The sequence below is a fragment of the Moschus berezovskii genome, chromosome 5, assembly GCF_049115385.1.
Source record: "Moschus berezovskii isolate FMDL1 chromosome 5, NW_MosBer_1.0, whole genome shotgun sequence".
NCBI classification, from domain to species: Eukaryota; Metazoa; Chordata; class Mammalia; order Artiodactyla; family Moschidae; genus Moschus; species Moschus berezovskii.
The window spans coordinates 111,929,107-111,941,512 of NC_142464.1; the positions used below are offsets into that span (position 1 = coordinate 111,929,107).

The 12,406-nt window shown below is 43.4% G+C and overlaps 1 long non-coding RNA gene across 1 annotated transcript; it reads right to left on the reverse strand.

Moving 5' to 3' along the window:
* Window positions 1–236: 236 nt before the first annotated feature.
* LOC148777906 (uncharacterized) lies at window positions 237–9,021 on the reverse strand. Its single transcript, XR_016037385.1, has 3 exons — window positions 8,916–9,021; window positions 7,995–8,044; window positions 237–442 (listed from the first exon to the last, which is right to left on the reverse strand). It is a non-coding gene; the product is annotated as an uncharacterized LOC148777906 (long non-coding RNA).
* Window positions 9,022–12,406: the final 3,385 nt, after the last annotated feature.

Sequence of the window (12,406 nt, forward strand, 5' to 3'; positions counted from 1 at the left end):
TGCCATGCCGTCCTCCCCGGGAAATCTTCCTGAGCACACTGGGGTCGCACCAGTGTCTTCTGCCTCTGTGCTGCAGGTGGACTCCGCCCTGGGCTCACCCAGGCTTTGGTTTCACCCTCTGTCTCTTGTCTGTGTCATTTGTTCACAACAAAAACTTTTATTTTTGTGGAACAAGATGGAGGATAAATTAAAAGTCATTATTCCTGTACTTGCATTGCATTACCGACTGCCTCCTTCAGACATTATGTGAAAAACAATCTCACACACGTATCACGACTCCATCAAGGCTCACTCGTGTACATGGAGTTTCACTCACAGACACAGGTGTTCAAACCCCTCTGAGTGAACCCGTGGGCTTGAAAACAGATTGGCTTTGCTCTGATGGCATCCCGAGTGATTCTTCCTTTGCAGCACGTCAGGATCAAGAATTAGAGAGTTCTTCCTAGAAGACAGGTTTATATACACTTTAGAAATAATAGCCCTGCCTTCTGGTTTTGTTAAGTATTACCATCAGCGGCCTCTTAAAAACACACAGGAGCAAACAGGCCGAGTGAATAAGAAGGTGGTATTCTATAGTTGCTTTTTGATTATAAGCCTGCACTCTGCCAGCTGGGCTGAGGATTAGAAAAGCATTGGTGAAAGATCCTTAGAGGAAACCCCTGTGGCTTGGTGTTCTTGAATTGGTCTGTCACTCCAGTTCTCGGCATTGAGTTGAAACAAGACTTACATGGGAACAAAACAAAACACGTGTCAATGTTGCTACCTTTCTGAACACTTGTGTGTGTGTGTGTGCGCGTGCGTGCATGTGTGTGTTAAGTTGCTTCAGTCTTGTCCAATTCTATGCAACCCTATGGACTGTAGCCCTCCAGGCTCCTCTGTCCATGGGATTCTCCAGGCAAGAAGACTGGAGTGGGTTGCCGTGCCCTCCTCCAGGGTCTCTTCCTGAGCCAGAGGTTGAATCAGTGTCTCTTATGGCTCCTGCGTTGGCAGGCAGGCTCTTTACTGCAAGAGCCACCCGGGAAGCCCTTTCTAAACTCTCGCTTACTCTTATAAAACACATTTCATTTATGTGAGGGGGAAACAAAGGAGAGAAGAGGAAAAGGAATTGGAGAGACCAGTTGAGAGTGCTTAGAAATGGAGTGACTCACTCATTCTGTTTTCATGAGACAGGTCTCCTTCCTGAGCTTCTAAACACAGTGGACACAGCGATGCCACAGGACTTCGGCACTGGCTGCTGCCTCTTCCTGGAATGCTCTTCCTGTCTATGACCAAGTGTCTGACTTGTTCACCTCCTTCTAGGTGCTTTTATTTTTAATTGGGGGATAACTGTTTTGCACTATGGTATTGGTTTCTGCTGTACAACATGAATCAGCAGTCATAAGTATATATGTACCCCCTCCCTCTTGAGGCTCCTCCCCACCCACCCCACCCGCCTAGGTCGTCACGGAGCACTGGGCTGAGCTCCCTGTGCTACAGAGCAGCTTCCCACTAGCTATCTGTTTTATGCATGGTAATGTGTGCATGTCAATGCTATTCTCTCAATTTGTCACACCTTCTCCTTCCCCCACTGTGTCCACAAGCCTGTCCTCTACATCCGCATCTCAATTCCTGCCCTGCAAATAGATTCATCACCACCATGGTTTAGATTCCATACTGTGCTGTGCTTAGTCGCTCAGTAGTATCTGACTCTGCAACCCCATGGACTACAGCCCACCAGGCTTCTCTGTCCATGGGGATGCTCCAGGCAAGAACACTGGAGTGGGTTGCCATGCCCTCCTCCAGGGGATCTTCCCAACCCAGGGATTGAACACAGGACTCCTGCATTGCAGGTGGATTCTTTATCATCTGAATCACCAAGGAAGCTCAAGATTCCTGGAGTGGGTAGCCTATCCCTTCTTCAGGGGATCTTCCAGACCCAGGAAACAAACTGGGGCCTCCTGCCTTGCAGGCGGATTCTTTACCAGCTGAGCTACAGGGAAGCCCTCAGATTCCATATATATGTGTTAATATATTAATGCGATATTTGTTTTTCTCTTTCTGACTTATTTCACTCTGTATAACAGGCTCAAGATTCATCCATCTCACTAGAACTGACTTAAATTCATTCCTTTTTATGGCTGAGTATTCAGAAAACAAAGATCATGGCATCTGGTCCCATCACTTCATGGGAAATAGATGGAAAAACAGTGGAAACAGTGTCAGACTTTATTTTTTGGGGCTCCAAAATCACTGCAGATGCTGATTGCAGCCATGAAATTAAAAGACGCTTACTCCTTGGAAGGAAAGCTATGACCAACCTAGATAGTATATTAAAAAGCAGGGACATTACTTTGCCAACCAAGGTCCATCTAGTCAAGGCTGTGGTTTTTCCCGTGGTCATGTATGGATGTGAGAGTTGGACTGTGAAGAAAGCTGATCGCCGAAGAATTGATGCTTTTGAACTGTGGTGTTGGAGAAGACTCTTGAAAGTCCCTTGGACTGCAAGGAGATCCAACCAGTCCATTCTAAAGGAGATCAGTCCTGGGTGTTCATTGGAAGGACTGATGCTAAAGCTGAAACTGCAATACTTTGGCCACCTCATGCGATGAGTTGACTCACTGGTAAAGACTCTGATGCTGGGAAAGGTTGGGGGTGGGAGGAGAAGGGGACGACAGAGAATGAGATGGCTGGATGGCATCACCAACTCTGTGGACATGAGTTTGAGTGAACTCCGGGAGTTGGTGATGGACAGGGAGGCCTGGCATGCTGCGATTCATGGGGTTGCGGAGAGTCGGACATGACTGAGTGACTGAACTGAACTGAACTGAATCCTTCTAGTGTTTGATAGAAAGTTAATTTCTCAATGAGTCTCACCTTGATCATCCCATTTTAAATTGATGGCCCTCTTGAACTCCTTGTTCCTTTCACCCTATTTCAGAGGTCAACAAACTAGGACCTCCTGTTTTTATAAATATTTATTGGAACACAATCAGATTCATTTTTTAATGTCTTGACTATGGCTGATTTTGCCCTACAATGGCAGAGGGAGAAACAGTGTGGCCTGAAAAGGACATGGTAAGTCTTAATAGCTGTTGAATGAATGAGTGAGTGTAAAGTGTTCCACAAAGATTAGACAGTTAGTTACGATTATCATTATTATTTTCATGCATCTACAACTTTTCAAAAGGGGAGGATATCCATTACAGCAGCATATATTCTCAACCTAACATGTAGAAAGTTGTGACTATCACAATTTTCTCACCTGCTGCAGGAAGCATGCTCTTATAGGTTTGCCTCTGACCCTTATATACCTGCTTACCTCTGCTAGAACACCTACACAATCTCAAAATAAACACCAGAGGAAAAGTGTTTTATTTAAAAGTAAACATCTTTTGCAGCTCGAAGATGTTTGGGTTTTGTTGGGGAAGTACTATTTTCATGTTCAGACAGAGGAATGTCTATTTTTACACTACAGCCAGACGAGACTTAACCATTGAGCCAAATGGGTAGGTGTGTTTTCAAACTCTGTCTTTATTTCACTAAAAAGATGAAGGAAAGGGACAAGCTCACCTTTTGACCAAGGAAAGAAAATATTCAGCCTTCCGTTTCCTTTAGCAATTGATACATTTTTTTTTACATGAATTACATTTCTCGATCACATCAGCAAACACCAATTTATATAAAATAGTGTCTTTTCTATGCAAAATATCCACGTGGTCACCGCAAAGGCATTAATTGGATCCCATCTAAGCAGAATTATGAAATTTTTTAAAACTTCTGTTGACTTTTTAATCAGTTGTAGTTTTCAAAATTACATACATATCATCAGGCTCCTTTTTGTTTTTGACTGTTTTTTGAGGGTGAGCATGAGCTAAGAATTATGTCTAGTACAATAGGGTCACTCTCTGACAGCTAGTCAATCCTAAAGGAGATCAACCCTGAATATTCATTGGAAGGACTGATGCTGAAACTGAAGCTCCGATACTTTGGCCACTTGATGAGAAGAGCTGACTCATTGGAAAAGACCCTGATGCTGGGGAAGAGAGAAGGCAAAAGGAGAAGAGGGCAACAGAGGGTGAGATTGTTGGATGGCATCACTGACTCAGCAGACATGAATCTGAGCAAAGTCTGGGAGACAGTGAAGGACAGAGGAGCCTGGCGTGCTGCAGTCCATGGGATCCCAAAGAGTTGGACATGACTTAGTGACTGAACAACAGTAACAATAGCAAATGGTCTCCACTGCAGGGATTTTGCATTTATCAAAGTCTGGAGACATTTTTCATTTTCATGACTGGGAAGGCGCTACTAGAAAACTTAGTGCAACTCTGCATCAGCCAGGGATGTTATTAAACATTCTACAATGCCAAAGATAGGATCCCTCTACCCCCAACATCTCAACAAAGGATTTTCCTGTCCAAAATGTTTGTTGTACTGTGATTGCAAAACCCTGCCCTATAACATGGTTAGCATTTTCCCTTTTCCTTTCCAAGCCATTTGCCTTCTTGTTGCCTTGGTGATGTCATCATATGCAACTTAGGTTAATAACAAGTGCACATTTCTTCCCTCGCTGGGAGGAGATAATGACCATAAAACACTGTAAACCATTCAAACACTAAAAATCCCTAACAATGAGAATTATTACTCTTTATTGAGAGAGAGAATTACATGTCTCCAGATTTTGTGGCTCTGTTGCTTCAGGACTTTTTTTAAAAAGTTTAAATAATTTAGAGACACTTAAAACCACTGTGTCTGCTATCCCTTTGTGGGGTCACAGAGAGAAGATCACAGGACGCAGAGTGCAGAAAGCCATGGAGAAACCCACAACTAGAGGGTTTGCTCTTCTCGGGCTCTCCGTGGCTGCTCTGTCCCAGCGTTTTCCTTCCTCTCTGTGCTCATCCCCGGCCCCTTTCTTTCCCTGAAGGATAGCTTTCTTCCAACCTCTCATCCCTTCTCCCTTAATTCAGTGGTTATTTCATCAACTGTCTTCTGTTACTCAAGCATTCCCTTAAGGTCTCAGCCTTCACTCAAGAAGCTTGCCGGCACTTTTTCCTGAACAAATATAGTGTCCTCACAAGACAAATTTAGATAAAGAAACTCTTCTTGGTCTTAATGTAAATGTTTCCCCTTGAATGTACATTAATTTGATCCCATCTCCTCCTTCCTATTCAAATGATGGGTAAATAGCAAATTGCACGAAAAATGAAAACCAGAGAAAAGAATCTCTTCACCTAAATATTAACTTGGGGCTGAAAAGAGAAGTTTGTGGCTTTAAACCTGGTGGCTCAGACAGTAAAGAATCTGCCTGCAATTCAAGAGACCTGGGTTCAATCCCTGGGTCAGGAAGATCCCCTGGAGAAGGGAATAGCTGTCCACTCCAGTATTCTTGCCTGGAGAATCCCATGGACAGAGGAGCCTGGCAGGCTACAGTCCATGGGGTTGCAAAGAGACACGACTGGGTGACTAACACTTTCACTTTCTAATGTCTATGAAATCTAAATTGTCAAGTTTCTGTTTAAAGAAATCATGTTTGCTTGTTAATCTTTTTTATTCTCTTTCTTTTAATTAAAACAAAATTTTTGTTTAAAGTTTTGGCTGGGCCTTCACAGCAGTGCACAGGATTCTCTAGTTGTGGCATGCAGACAACCCATAGCATGCAGTTTCTTAGTTCCCCAACCAGGGTTTCAACCTGTGTCCCTGCATTGAAAGGTGGATTCTTAATCATTGGACCAACAAGGAAGTCCTTGTTTGTTTGTTAATTTTCTAGAGGTCTTATGTTCCTGGGGACATAGAATGAGCATGGTAATAGTGGCTTCTACATGAATGGAGATCCCAAATGGTAAACTTGAAGGGTTGGAACCTTCTAGCTTCAACATACAGAACATCTTTTCAAAGAGTTATGCAGACTAAAAGAATATATTTTAAGATGGACTTATGTACCTTATGTACCAGGCTTCCCTGGTAGCTCAGATGATAAAGAATCTGCCTGCAAGGCAGGAGACCCAGGTTTGATCCCTGGGTTGGGAAGATCCCCTGGAGAAGGGAATGGCAACCCACTTCAGTATCCTTGCCTAGAGAATTCCATGGACTGAGGGGCCTGGCGAGCTATAGTCCATGGAGTCACCAAGAGTCAGACACGACTGAATGAGCAACACTTACACTTATGTGCCTTTCTAGTTAAGTTGCCTAAACGTTTTTAAGGGGAGATTAGTGGCTAGCATCCAGTACAAGACTCTTTTCTAGAAAACTGGAAACACTCTGGATGTGGAAAATTGGGTTGGTAATGTCATTGGTCCTCCCACTCTATTATTTTTTAGGTTTTTATATGTTTCCTTGAAAAAGGATGTATGGATGCGAGAGTTGGACTATAAAGAAAGCTGAGCGTCAAAGAATTGATGCTTTTGAACTGTGGTGTTGAAGAAGACTCTTGAGAGACCCTTGGACTGCAAGGAGATCAAATCAGTCCATCCTGAAGGAAATCAGTCCAAATATTCATTGGAAGGACTGATGCTGAAGCTCCAATATTTTGGCCACCTGATGCGAAGAAATGACTCATTGGAAAAGACCCCAGTGCTGGCAAAGATTGAAGACAGAAGGATAAAGGGATGACAGAGGATGAGATGGTTGGATGGCATCACCAACTCAATGGACATGAGTTTGAACTCACAGGGAGCTGGTGATGGACAGGGAAGCCTGGTGTGCTGCAGTCCATGGGGTTGTAAAGAGTTGGACACGACTGATCTGAAGTAAACTTGAAAAAGGAAAAATCTTCTGTCTAGATCAATTAAATTCAAGAGGAAATGGGACTTGCTTTCTATTTGCATTCATTTCACATCCAAATTTCTGGTGTTGGTCTGCAGGGTCCAGAGGCTGTGATGACCATGGTTTCGTTGACGTCATCCAGGGCTCCTCTCTCCTCACCGGCTCACCCTGCTTTGGAATGCAGGCCTCCTCACTGCTCTTTAAACCCTTCAATCACCTGGGGCCTCTGTACTTGCTCTTTCTCAAGCCTGAAATGTTCTTTTCTTGCTTATCCGCTTGGCTCATTCTCTGAAAACCTCAAGTCCTTGCTGCAGTTTCTCCTCCAGGAGACCTCTTCTGAATGCATTATTTAATATCAAAAACCACACCTTTAATTTCACCCCTCAGCTGTCTTGATCCTTCTCTCCTCTCCTGCTCAACATCTGTCCATTTTTACACAACAGTTATAATCTTTTAACAAGCTAAATAATCACTCTTTTTTTGGGCTATACCATGTGATGTGTGGGATCTTAGTTCCCCAACCGCTATCGTACCCATGCCCCCTGCAGTGGAAGTAAGGTGGCATCTTAACCAGTGGACTGCCAGGCAAGTCCAGTAATTTATTTATTTATGATGCAATGTGTTTATTTTCTGTCTGCCTCTGCTGGAATGTAAATTTCTCAAGGGCTGAGATTTTTGTTCTGCTCACTAGTGGGTCTCAAGAGCCTAGATCTGTGGCCAGCTCACAGTAGCCATGTCTTTCATATTTGATGAATTAAAGAGTGGGTTGGTTAAACATAGCTAGGGACAGAGTTGTAGTTAGGGCAGGGGCTTCATGAGGAACTTCTGAGTGTCAAAGAGGGCAGCTCAGAGACACCCTGAAAACAAGGACAGAAGGAAGACAGAGATGGAGCAGAGCGGTGATATATATTGCACTGCATGAATTTTCCGAGGGTTGATTTTGATGGGTATCTGAGATGCAGGAAAATGCTTGGATATTTTTGCAAGAAATTGCAATGGTGTGGCTGAAAAATTTCCTGTCACTCACTGAATCTCTCATACCTTCCACATCTCTACACCCAACCTTCTTGCTCATACCTGCAGCAGGCCATCTGGTTTTATTTTTATCATCAGACAAAGATGACAAACTCAAGATATCCCTGGATATGACCTCAAATATCTCTCAGGGCCACAATGAGACAAAACAACTTCATCCTTACCAGATGCAAGACAAAGATGACTCATCAGACAAAACAAATCTAGTGTTACAGACCCACCTGTTCACTCTTGGGAAGCTGTTTGAACTTCATATCCCAGTGTGCTCTGGCTGAATTAGAAGGCAGGAGGGAAAGGTTATTAGAAGACAATAAGGTTACATTAGTTTATGCGTTCTTCCCCAGGACAGGGGTGCTCCTAGGGAGCACAGCTCTGAGCCTGAACTCTGGATTAGTCTGGAGGACAGGAATTAGACTGCCAGGGTTTAAATATTGGGTCCATTATTATTAGTGCCATGAGCCATGTGGGATCTTAGTTCTCCAATCAGGGTTCAAACCGGTGCCCCTGCTTTGGAAGCACAGAATCACAACCACTGGACCACCAAAGAAGTCCTTTGGCTCCATTATTTGAGAGTTGTGTGACTTAAGAAAATTATTAACCTTTTTAATCTCAGTTTTGCCACTGTGAATAATACCAAGAGATTATACAAGGATAGCATGACCTAATAAATATGCAAAGTATCTATCATGGTGCCTTAATAAAAGGTAGCTCTTAGGTACGTATAATATAGGCAGCCATTAAAATTCTGGCTTTGTTACTTACTTGCTATGTAACTTGGGACAAGATGCTTCACGTTACTTTGCTTTTGCTTCATTTTCAAGAGGCAAATTTCTGCAAAGGACTTTTATAAGGATCCAACAAAATGGCATAGACAAATAAGTTAGGGAAAACCTGACATATAACAAGTGTGCAATAAAAGACATCTTCTCTAATTTGACACTACAATTACTACTATTACTATCACTGCAGTCACTGTATCTACTGCTGTTTTATTACTAGGCAATGTGACAAGTTTGGAGGAAAAAAACCCACAAACTTTACTCTTAAACAGTCTCTGCTTATAGTTTTAAAAAACTTTCTTGCTCTTTCCTATCCATATAGATATTTTTTTGTTTATTTATCAATGAAGTGCAATCACTTACCAACAGAAATTAGTGAATGTTAGCAAGACATTAGAGGAAGAGGATGCACTTCATATTCTTGACTCTAGAAGCAGTCTTGAAATTCCTCAGGTTGTCATTTGAATGGCATCTCTGAGGGCAGGAGTTCCTGTTTTCCGGGTCATTTCCTTTGGACTTGGACTTGGTGACAAACCGAAAATAATGAAAGGGATGGGGAGCTGATTATATTGAGGAATCACTAGTCATTGCAGGAAAGATGATGAGTTGTCTACCAGTATCTATTCTGCCCCTTTTTCTTTACTATTAAAACTTCTGAGTCATAGCTGGAGACTCTGCTTTTCAACTGGAGACTCTATTTCCCAAATTCACCTGCAGCTAGCCATGCCCTTATGACTAAGTTCTTGACAACAGAATGGCAGCAGAAGTGACAGTGTGCTAGTTCCAGGTCATGCCCCTTAAAGAATTGGCTATTGCACACTTTGGGCTTCCTTGGTGGCTGAGACTGTAAAGAATGTGCCTGGCTGTGATGCAGCAGCTGGACAACAAGGAAGCAAGGAGAGGAGAAAATGCTTTAATTGGAGTAGTTCCACTTTTATCTGTTTATACCTCTGGGAAGATTTCTTATAGAGAGTTTCTGGGATAAAGTTCGAAAACCACTTCTGAAAGTTTACAGAAATTTCTTGAGACATTAAAAATCAAATCATGTACAATAATTTAGTTTTTAATAAAATAAGTAGGTATGCTTTATTTAAAATTCTTTTTTGGACACCTGGACCAGGGATCAAACCTATGCACCCGGCAGTGGAAGCTCAGAGTCCTAACCACTAGACTGCTAAAGAATCCCCAGTAGCTATGTTTTAGAAGGCAGTTTGAATTATTATTTATGGTAACGAATGGTTACAACTTCCAAGGGAGGTGATTACAGATAGCCTCATATTTTAGACATGGCATCAGAATTTGTATGTTATGAAATTACAGATGCTGATGACAACTATAGCTAGTATCCTGCTTGTTGCATTGCATGGAAATAAAAATGTTGGTGGATTCTTCCTCGAAGTTGTCTAAAACCAGCTGATAGCTGGTAGAGCAGTGATTTTTTTAATCTGAGATCCAGTTATGCAAGACAAGGCAGCTGCAAAACTACTTAGCTTAACCTAGCACAGGATTTGTTGCCGATACAAACGGCAGTTTCTAAACATTCCACTGGAATGAAATGTTGCCCCCACTCACATGTTCTGGACAGCAGGGCAGTCTGAGGTGGTGGTCAACCGCCGTGTGTAGAAATATTTCTTACAGCATCTGTGGGGGGATCACTTTACTGATAGGATCTGACCAGGTGTGTTTTGGACCCTTCACCCCCTCTGACCAACACGTCTACCCAGAGCCCAATACGACTTTGCTTCTGGTGACCGATGCCTGATTACTGCTGTGGTGCTTAGACGGGGCCTCTGAGTAATTACAGAGTTGGCCTGTGGTTGTCTTCCAGGAAATGGCAAGTACCACTTGCCTGGCTGTGTCCCGGCAGACTCCTCTTGGGGACAACAGGAAACACATGCCATGTAAGGACATCCTGCAGCAGCAGCTGCTTCTCCGTGGACAGTCGGAAGTCAGACGAGCATGTGTTTTTCACCTCTCTTCTTCCCCTTCCTGTATCCATCAGAGGCTTATCAGGAAGAAAACTGTGCATATTCAGTGATCTTCCAAAAGGACCTACGTGAACTTTCACACCAGAATTCGGTACTTGCTTTTGACCTTCCTCTACATACAATGACCCCGAGAATGTTTTTGCAGCTAACTTTTTGAGCACTGTTGCCTTAGGGCCAAGTCTCCTGGGAAGGTTCTCAGTTTCTCTGTTTTCATCATTTATTTGAGAGAACAGGAGTTTTATTAATTTGCGACCCCAAATGGCTTTAAAATACATAAGTCAGCTCCCAAAACTCAACTCAGGCTCTTCTCAGGTGTCCTCACTGTCTATTGCTCTTGGCTGCTTGGTCCACTCTCCTGCCTCAAGATAATGGGGTGTTGTCATGTGAAGGGAGGCCATAGCAGGAACAGCCTTGGAACCCTGGAGTACTGTGTGGCTCCTAAAAGTAATAAATTAGATCTTCTCCAAATGATTTCCAGCAATTTCCACAATTTATTTGTTTATTTTTTGTGAACCATTTATGAAGTCTTTATTGAATTTGTTACAGTGCTGTTTCTGTTTTATGTTTTGTTTCTTTCGGCCACAAGGCATGTGGGATCTTAGTTCCCCACGCGTGTATGCTAAATTGCTTCAGGTCTTGTCGGACTCTTTGCGACCCTGTGGACCATAGCCCGCCAGGCTCCTCTATCCATGGGATTCTCCAGGCAAGAAGACTAGAATGGGTAGTCATTCCCTTCTCCAGGGGATCTTCCTGACCCAGGGATCGAACCTGTATCTCTTACATCTCCTGCAATGGCAGACGGGTCCTTTACCACTAGTGCCACCTGGGAAGCTCTTAACTCCCCAAACGGGGATCAAACCTGCACAACGTGAAGTCTTAACCACTGGACCACCAGGGAAGTCCCGACACAATTTACTGTGTGAGATAAGTGAAAGTGTTAGTTGCTTGACTCTTTGAGACCCTACGGACTGTAACCCGCCAGGCTCCTCTTCCGTGGAATTCTCCAGGCAAGAAAACTGGAGTGGGTAGCCATTCCCTTCTGCAGGGGACCTTCCCAACCTGGGGTCTGAATGCAGGTCTCCTGCATTGTAAGCAAGATGCTAAATGGAGCCTTAGCGTTGGTTTCTCTTGCTTGCGGTTTGTACGTTTGGCAAGGGCAGTGGCTACGTCAGTCTTAGTGAATAGGACTATACACTGGGCACATGCATAGCCTTTCTCCCTGACATAAAGCCACTCCACCCACTTGCCCATAGTGCTGGCCGTAGGTGTGATGGCGGAGAATGACAGTCGTTGTGATTGGCCAGGAAATGGCTCAGCATTTTGTCTACTTGGTTGTTTGAAGCCTGTTCTATGTTGGTGCTGTTGGGTGGGTGTTATGAAGCTCTTCATACTGCATGGTTTTTCTCTCATGTCCAGCGATATATCTGTTTCCTGGACTTTCTTTTTCCCTGATAGTCTAATCTTTCTGAGGCCTTGTTGTGGGTTTAACAGATTCTCTCAAAAAATTCATGTCTACCTAGAACCTCAGAATGTGGTCTTATTTGAAAATAGTATCTTTGTAGATGTAACTAGTTAAAAATCTTGAGATGACATCAGGGTGGGCCCTAAGGCCAATGACTGGTGCTCTTATGAGGAGAGGACACTCAGAGATACATAGAGAAGGTGATGTCATGATAAAAGCAGAGACTGGAGTGGTGAGTCTGAAGCCAAAGAATGCCAGAGATTCCTGGCAGTTACCAGAAGCCAGGAGAGAGGCGTGGGATGGTTTCTTCTTCAGGGCCTCGAAAGGAACTGACCCTGATGATACCTTGATTTCAGACTTCTGGCCACCTTAACTATGAAGAAATATGTCTAAAAAAAGCGACC